Below are 10,000 nucleotides of genomic sequence, written 5' to 3'. Positions count from 1 at the left end.
TTAGCCTGTCTTGATTAGTGTATTTTTGGCAAATATTTTTACGATTTTTTACAATCGGGACCCCTCCAAAGTGGAGCCTACCCTTAATATCAAAGCTTGGCTTATGGGATCTTCTGAGGTAAAACCTTTGTTTCCTTCTATTACTTTAATCTCTCTGACGAGTGCTCCTTCTACTACCCTCCTGTGACTAATTTTCTGTTTTTTGTACATAAACGCCTGTCCACACGACCGGGCCTGATCGGCGTGAATGTTGTCCACACGGGTGAGGCGATGGAGAGGTGGGCGTGCCCGACGATGCCAGTAGTGTGTTCAGTGCGGTATGATAAAACATGGTGCCTACCGCAAAGAAGAAGATAGTGTAGCATGATAATTGCTTTGTATGTGATGAAAAAGAAGAGAATATGGTGCAAAGAATGGCTCAGTAAAAGAAATGTATATGGTTCACGTATGTCTGCCAGGGTCGAAGCTCAAGCCATCGGGCACCACCATTGTGATTTTGCTACAAGACCCATCGGGCAATTTTACTGTTTGCCCGTCAAGTGTGCCTGTTAGAGGGGAAGTCCGCCGATCAGGCCCGACCGTGTGGACAGGCCTTGAGCCTACTGTTTATGAAATCCATCCTATGGACATTTTCCCAGCAATGCCTAGCTATTGCACTCCCCTGAGGGTTAAGCTGTACTGCCCTTCTATGTTCTTGGATTCTAGTCCTTATTCCCCTACCTGATTCCCCCACATATTTGTCTCCAAAACTGTTGCAATTGATTATGTATACCCCCTCTACATCACCTGTATTACTGTCTTCTCTTTCCAATTTATTTTTACATACTTTGTTTTTTACGGTATTATCAAAGGTATATACAAACTTATATTTACTTTTTCATTTTTGAAGTAATTAGTTTCATTTTAGGCATAAAAGGGAGGGCAACTATTTTGTTGTTTTATTTATTCCATGTACTCTCTACATTTTCTCTGTAAAAAATCTTCCAAGCTTTGTTGAGTGCCCTTTTTCTGAACCATTCCGGGTATGCTAATGCATCGAAGCTTTTATCGATGTAATTTATTTCTTGCTCTATCTTGCAAGGGTCACATGTTCTCATTGCCCAAAGAAATAAACCTGTTAGAACACCTATTTTTATAGCATGCCTATGAAAAGAGAAGAAATGAATATATGAGTTACACAGTGATTTTGTGGGTTTCTTTTTCAATTGAGGATAAGGATATTTTACCTATGTTTTAAAAGCATTGTTCATTTTTAATCTCTATCAAGATTTTTATGAAACCGAAAGGAAATCCAAGGTAGCATTAGAGGCCCAGCACCATCGCAGCTGCTCAATTTCTGGGCCCAAGATTCCATATATAGGTTTTTTTTCCAATCCAGTTAAGACTTCCGGGCGAGAATATTTCCACATCTTAGGAATGAGGTCACACCAGTCACATCAACCTGGAATAAGCAAGAGCATAAGGACCGGTTCAGAACAGACAATATATCGTTATACTTATTTGGAAGGGAATCTTTCAAAAAAAAAAAAAACTACAACTAAAAATTGCTATGGGCTGCTCTATGAGCAAGAAACCGTGCTGGCAAAAGGCCAGCTCAATCAAAATCAACAGAACTGAAAATAATTTAAATTAAAACATAACTTACGATACTTTCTCTTCGTTTCTAATCCTTTCACGTCGTACAATAATTGAGAGAATAAAAGCTGCAAAAACTTCTGCTAGTACCTAAAATTGGCATTGTAATGTTGCTATGAATGAAAATATTCTTACGCAGTTACAAATCTAATTTAGTACAATAAGTATAAAAGCATCTAGTACGCCGAAGTTTTAACCTTTAATTTAACTAATTTTATCATTTATCAAATTTGGCAGTTTAAGTGACTGCACAACCGATTTCGCCGATTCAGTGAACTAAACCATTAACGTAATGCCAAATTAATCTTAATATAACTTAATATACACTTACAAGTAGCTGAAGATATGGTAGTCTAGTTAGTTTTTCCTCCCAAGAACTCGTTATGGCAGGACTTCCACCCTACCATAACTAGTTCAAGGGAGTACCTCCACTCCTAAAGGGGCACCGCTCCTATAGGGGTGGAGGATTTGAAAAGAGTTAGTGTTAAGATAAGCAGCAAAATTTAAAAATCACTCACCGTTTATTTCCATCGTTTCTATTTACCTATTCTCTATAAAACTGAAGCAGGTCAAACTCCTCCTCCGTCAATACTCCATCGTCCAAACAAATGACCAGTTCAATGGTTTGAATCTTCATCGCTGATATTATCAACCGAGTAGAGACTAATACGTACACCTGAAATATTAAGAATTCAGTATAACTGTGATCCCTGATGTACCTTGGCGAAAAAGGAGATTCACCACCTACGTTAAGAAAGACCTAGGAGTTACTGAAGAGTCAGACAACCAGTAAAACAAGAAAGGTTGAACAAAATAAGAGCAAAGACATTCGCAAAAAAATCCAATAAATTAACGAAGTCAAGCAAACACATTCGCGAAGAAATCCAGTACAGTAATGAAGTCAGGTTGGTAAAAACTTAAAATTCAAAAAAGGAAACTTTATACTAACACTAAATACCACACTGTTACAAGCCGTCTACCAGTCGATGCAAGAATAACCCAGATCTTCCGGACCACTTCTGACGAAGGGAGACATCGTTTTCCAAGGACGATCACCTCCAGGAGCAACTACCAAGGGTGAATCGTTACCGAGAACGGTCGCTCGATTCTTTTTGGCGAGAATCAGGCCAAAAGCTTTGGGTTGCTCCCCGTCTTCTAATATTGACATTTTTACTGGTTTCCCTTTGTCGATGCGCTGTTAATTCTTCAAGAAACATTTATGTAGCATTCAGTCGGAACTTTTTTACAGCCGAACTTCCTATTGTTACATTTGTAAGAATCTTTCCCTTAAAGGAACACACCTTGATTTTCAAACAATTCACATGTATGCAATGTCGAATAGATGCCAGTTGCCTTTCTTACACATCAAGGATCCCAACAATGGTTCTTTATATGCCCAAATCTAGTTGTCTCTACCGTGTAATAAATCTATCCCAAAAATTACTATGAAAATATTTATCATCAACAAGAATGAAACCAATGGAAAAATATCGGTAAATATAAAGAATAGTTTTTATAACAAGAGCTATATTTTCGCTCAACCGAGAACTCTAAAGCTATAGGCCATTTTCTAACGTGTCCTATATTTCAAAGACGTTCTAAACACAACGATATAAGGATATTTATTTCAAGGGCTGAGACATAAATATATATATATATATATATATATATATATATATATATATATATATATATATATATATATATATATATATGTTTGCGTGTGTATGTGTGTGTGTTTGTATATATAGGGTGTGCAATTTTTTCATCTTAAATCAGTTACATCTGTTCCGTGAATTGTCGTGCATAACCCAAGTGCTTGCACAAAAGGATAATCAGAAGCAAAGCAAAAACAGAAATAGTTATCTAATAACTATTTACCGAGTTTCCCTATAAGAGTTTATCTCATGTTACACACATTAATCATATGTATCTGCATCTTATGATTGAAACTGACATGAATTATGTAGCATTTCCAGCGTCCTACTTTCAATAATAGCTGCACTAACATTTGTCGACTGGCAGAAAACAAATCGACTCTCATACTTGTTTGTCTAATAAACTGACGTCGCTTATCATCGTATGTTTTGCAAATTCGAGGGATGAGATATTCAAGAGTAAAATCGGACAAAAGGTTTTTGCGAAGAGAATGTTGAATTGTTCCTCTTGAATATCAAACCATAGCACCCAATGTTTGATAACAGCATTTTAAGCAACGATTTCAGTTGATGTCAAAATGCCTTTAGTTTATTGATTTACGGATTTTATGAAGGCATGGAATATATATAAATTCATCATCAAAATTCACTCCTCCGGTATTTTTCTCTTATTGAAAATATTCTATGAATGAATGTTATTCAGTTTGATTCAGGGAACCCACCTGTATTCCACTGAAATATTCTACCGAAATATTTTGTGAAACCTTTAGTACAGGAAGATTTCAGAAAACGATGCTTAAGGAAAAAGTAAAATTAAAAGTCGGTCAGGAAAGGAATTGTGCAGCGAGAACGATTTTAAAATGCTCTCGGCATTTACTCATTATTTTTTGCAGATTTTTATTATTTAATTATCATGACAATGAAATGTAAATTATGCTCTTGGTTTATAAATGGCCTTAATGATCATTCTTTCATTAGAAGGAAGATGTTCTAAGTAAGGGATTCATCTGGTATTCATAATATGAAAACTTTAGTTTTTTTCTCTCATATCTGTATATATTTCTATCCAGTTTCAACTGACGTTGAAGAATTTGTGAATGTACATTTGCACCTGAAATCCAGGCCAGCTTTTTTTTTTTTTTTGGTATGTTAGATTCATCTATTCAAATAGACAGAGATGTTGCGAAATATATTTCATTTCAAAATGCATCATGAATTTCAAGCAATACAAGTCACCTCTGGCGGAATTAAAAAGATATAATGTTAAAGAATGCTTTTTTCTTTTTGCATCTTTTTTATATTTCCGAAGAATGTTTTAATTCTGGTTTATATAAGTTATGTGATATCAGTTGTTTATGTTTTCTCTCATTTAAACGCAATTCATTAAGAGTTAAAACCTCCCGTATTTTGAAACATTTTTATATTCAGGATTCCCTTCATGAATTATTCACCAATCATGAAAATTATTCCATATCAATAATGGCCCTACTAACCTTTACCCATAACCCTCGATTGATCACAATGCTAAAGTATGATTAATCCTTTCAGCTTGGTTTTTATTAACCCTAATGACTGGAGATTATTTCTTGAAGAATGTTTAACAAAATTAGAAGAATGTGTGAAAAAAAAAAATTTGAAAGGCGTGAGCCAAGGCTCTGGTAACCTTTGTATTCCTGAATATTCTACTACAATATACCGAAGCCTCTTCATCGATATATGACCTGGAAAAAAACCTGCTCTATAATTTTCTATTAAATTTTTCAGATGTGTTCCTACGCCATTTCGTTTAATCACACAAATCGTTGAAAGCATTAGGTAACAAATACAAGATTATGAAACAGGGACTCCCTTTTTTTTTTTTTTTTTTTTTTACCGAGCACAAAGGATGAGCGAAACGCAACGCTTTTGTAAGAAAGAGAGGAAGGCAGTAAATAACAACGGTATTGGGAGGAATAAACCTCATCAAATCCTCCCTCTTTTGATTGGATTTGGAAAACGAATTCAGGGGAGCCTTTGTCTCCTTCATCCTCGATGATATCGTTTTTCTGAATTGATCAGCAACGTCTGAGACAAGCATGTTCTCATTATTTTATTTATTGTAGAATTTCCTTTTTTTATTTATATTGCTTATCGGGGGAGTCTCTCTTTATTCTCTAGGGTACGGGGGAGCTTTGGTTACTGCTTTCTTGTGGGGTTTTTAATTCCTACTTTAGTGTAGCAATGAATGTTTTGTGATCTCCACATCTGCTCTTAAATATTCTTATATAGTGGCTAGTGTCATGGAATTTCACTAAGATGTCGGAAGTTCGCATCTTCCCCAGGGCGATGAGAAATCACCGACTCTGTATCATAATCAGTTACTGTTGCGGTGTGGGGTCTGCGGTGGGATGAAAACAAACAACTTCTTTGGAAGCTTGAATTTCAAGCCAATGGTCCCTGTGTGAAAGTTCCATGTGAATAGGTTTCTTCTACTGATATATAATAAATGATAATAATAATGACACTCATCTGAAGATTTCCCATTCTCTATTATTATATTTGTTTTGAAAAAGAATACAACAATAATGAGTACTGAGTTATGGTTACCAAAACTGGCGTCACAGCATCTACGTAATTGACGCTGTAATAAAATTAAAAAAAGGTAACTTTTTAAAGATACAAGAGGGAAATTGTAATTTGTTGAGGAGGCCCGCCTCCTTCACAAGATACATGACTGCTCTACATTACAATCTTCCCGAGAATTATAGCAAGGGTATAATGGCCTTCTCTGGCACCTCCCCAAGAGAGAAACCTACTATGTCTTAGATTCTCACGAAACGAAATTACATTATTATTATTATTATCATTATTATTTTTATAATTATTATTATCATTATTATTTCAGTAGATGAAACCTATCCACATGGAACAAGCACACAGGAGCCATTGACTTGAAAATCAAGCTTCAAAACAATGTTGATTTCAGCCTCCCACCACAGACCCGACACTGCAGTATTAATTGATCATGATACCAAGTCCGGCGTTTTCTCATCCCCCTGGGAGAGACGCGATCCGCGTCATCTGAGTGGCATATCACTACCCTAAACATTTTACCAGCCGACGAGATAATGTAAACAAATATACCTTTTTGCTAAATACTACTCAGTAGCCAAGCTGCTTATGGAAAGTGAACAGGGATAATAATGCCATCAGTCTGGAAATCTTACAGAGACCTGAATATGATTTAACACTATAACAATTGAGGGATATTCCCTTATGATGTTGGACTGGAAGGCTGGCGAACTCATCACTGGCTTATAATACTTTGCTAATTAGATCTTTAAAAATTTTCCTCTTCACTGACCCGAATGTCATTGAAAATTCTTTCAAGCTGAGTTACTTTGGTATTGTTGTTATTTATTGGGGAGGGTTCCGTATGATCTTGAAATTGAGTTGTAAATCGTCCTGGCATTTTACTCATTTGTACTGAAATAGTTACGAAATGGGGCGTGATAAATAAAAAAAACGCGACAGCAAAAGCAATATGTATGTTAACATCAGTTTGAATTTCAAATTCGTATGGGAATGAAATATGATTTACTGCATTTTACTTACGTAAAGCTGCCTTTTTTCACATGATCTAACAAAATGCTCATTGTTTCGCTAACATTTTTAGACTAGCACATCAACATTAGTATTTAAGCATATAATGTCAGGCCTAGTCTAAGAAAACCATCCATAGGAATGATGAAAGTTTAGACTAACATCCTTTAATAAGCTATCATGGTAGGCTAAGCGGCAGTGCTTACCTTAACACTGATAAATACTACCACTGATCATCATCAGTGACCCAGTGTTGCCACATTTCCACACCACTGACTTCTACGCTTGCCTAAATTTTAAATTCATCCAACCATCGGTTAAATCTAACGCGTATAATACGACATATACATTCCTTAACAGTCTAAAGATCTTTTCCCGTAAACTTCCCTTATCAAGTTGATCTCAGTCACTTTTTACATTTATGAATAAGATTTTAAATAGATTTAAGTTACCTTAATTAGATGGAGAAATAAAGCTGTTACTCTGTTGTCGTCTGCATTTCGATCTGTCAACCAAGACAGCTAAATCGACTTGTGCTGCGTCAATGATTCGGCGTAAAGAACTATTCTTTGATGTCTCTTTATTCAGTCATTGCTATATAAACATATATATGAATTTGCAAGTGACCGAGAATATAGGGCAATGAATCATATAAGAAACTAATATATCTGACCACAATAAACCCCTAAAAAGAATGTGGGAATCTTTTCCACACTTGATGTGGCAGGTCCGTAAAATGAAGACCACACTTCTACACCGATCATCTTGTGTATCAAACCTTCCACGCTGGAGGCCACCTTTCCACATTTCGGCCATTGCCAAATAACACTGTCTGCTCTCATCCAACAACACTCAGCAGTTATCAGTCACCATCATAAATGTGATCAATCTCCACTGCTGACACCACCACCAACTCCTAACAGCAAGCCATCAGCACTGATTGAAGCAGTACGCGCTATCACCGTGATCACTTGTAAACAAGCATGGAGGAGCAAATTATGACGTCATCAGAACTTACAGTAACGAATAAATACTGACTATTTACTTTAAATTATTAAGCACACAAAGTGATTGATATATATTGGTTTAGACATCGACATCTTAATTGTCATTGATTTTTTTATCTCTCAAACTTGCGAGAATTATGATACGTCTTTTAAAGCTCAGTCAGTACAGACCGTGTTTTGAATAAAGTTAAAATAATGTAGTCTATGATTATGTAGCATAAACTGCTCAAAATAAGTAAACACAGGTCACCCAATTTTATACTAGTGAAATATTAACTTAGATAGTAATGCGCTCTAGTCAATCAAATCATCAATAGTTCCTTAATTACGTATTGGGGCTTTTTGCTTTCGCCTTAATATATGATAATGAAAAATCTAAACCAGTCGTGCAAGTATTTTGAATGCAAGAGTCGTTTTTCTGGCAGAGAGTAACTTAAAATCGACAAGATTCAAGGTCAACCTTTTCTCAGTTTATTTTTTACTCACAAATAGTGATAATGTCAGTTTCCGTTATATTTTCATTTGTGATTGTGTGCACATTTTCTCCCAATAGACACTTAAATTATTAACCTGCCCAATGAGATGCAAATGATATTAACGTTCCCGTACTGTTTGTCAACAATGCTAATCTGGATCAATTCCACGACGAGTATCCGCATCAACACTAAAATAAAAAAACCTGCTAATGATATTTAAAGCATATTTTTAGTCCAAAAATCTATCTTGCCGTATTTAGATAAAATGCACACCAAATTATCACAAAAATAAGTACATTTACAGTGAAAGTTTTACTCTAATATATATATATATATATATATATATATATATATATATATATATATATATATATATATATATATATATATATATATATATATATATGTGTGTGTGTGTGTGTGTGTGTGTGTGTGTGTGTCGTGTGTGTGTGTGTGTGTGCGTGTGTGTGTCATTTTGAAGGTTGGTAGAAGTAATTTTTAGAAGATTACTTTTGCATAAATAAAATCCCATATGATTTCATCAATAGCTCTTTGATAACCCTCCTCACACACGCATATAATTCATTTGTAGAGCTGAAACGTAATGCTATCCAATGTGACCGTACAATAAAAAGTAAAAAAAAAAAGAATAAGAAAACTGAATTGTGTGCTTCAAAAATTTTGTCCTGTATCAGAAAAGATTCATCTGCCCAACATCATTTTCCCATGAAAGGAAATCTAATTATATTGCAATTAAAATGAGAAATTGTGCTTCATTTCGCAGGCTTCTTTTTATCTTTGTTCCTTGTGACGGTACAGAGGCTGATTTAGGATAAATGAAAGTTGATGTGGTCAACGTTGTTCACATTCAATTCACTAACTTTACTCTTGCTAATAACTGAATACATTAATTCTTATTCACAGTAATACGGAATTTAAAGTATCTAACTAATCGAGCTTACCTTGCTGCGTTTTCTTGAGCGATCTCCCTCTTTTTGTATTTCATTTTACTGCAAAGTTATGAATTGGAAGTTATTTGAAAGGCAGGCGTAATCACTTGTGACTTCTATTGAAAAATATTGAATTCGTTGGATGTACAACCAACGTGGGTTAATAAAATGGAACTCTTCAAGCAAATGAGGATTTCTAAGCATCTTTATGTATGGGCATGCATTTTTAGAGCAGTGGAGGGGAGTGATGGATGTGGGGGGAGGGGGTGGCCTGTTTTGGCCAATTCGAAAATGCTTTATTAAAAGTGGATTTTTTCTAGTAATTTTGTATGTGTATAAGTATGTGTGCGAGTTAATGCATACGGTGTATATGCAGTATGGATACTTAAAAATACTTGCGTGTATGTAATGTAGTACATGTTCTTTGGAAGCTTGTTTAAACCAAGTTAATGGTATTTTAGACTTCCTCCACCTGAAATAGAGTTCACTTTTTGAATAAAAAGAATTATCTATCGCTACAGGGGGACACATCGGAATTTTAGAAGTGATCGGGTGGGGCACGGTAAAAATAAAGAAAAGATGGTTGGGAACCACTGGTTTAGGGGAATATCTGATGACTTTCATGCAACAACAATCAGTTTCTAGGAGACTAGATAAACAGTTATCTATGCAAATAGCAATATCAAACGTAA

General features: G+C 35.2%; 1 long non-coding RNA gene across 1 annotated transcript; it reads right to left on the bottom strand.

The window, feature by feature from the left end:
* Positions 1-1,250: 1,250 nt before the first annotated feature.
* On the bottom strand, positions 1,251-2,698 carry LOC135221546 (uncharacterized). Its single transcript, XR_010316022.1, has 3 exons — positions 2,585-2,698; positions 2,154-2,311; positions 1,251-1,441 (listed from the first exon to the last, which is right to left on the bottom strand). It is a non-coding gene; the product is annotated as an uncharacterized LOC135221546 (long non-coding RNA).
* Positions 2,699-10,000: the final 7,302 nt, after the last annotated feature.

Source organism: Macrobrachium nipponense, chromosome 2, assembly GCF_015104395.2.
Source record: "Macrobrachium nipponense isolate FS-2020 chromosome 2, ASM1510439v2, whole genome shotgun sequence".
NCBI classification, from domain to species: Eukaryota; Metazoa; Arthropoda; class Malacostraca; order Decapoda; family Palaemonidae; genus Macrobrachium; species Macrobrachium nipponense.
The sequence above is the reverse complement of the archived record's forward strand: the minus strand, read 5'-3'. Positions and strand labels throughout refer to the sequence as shown.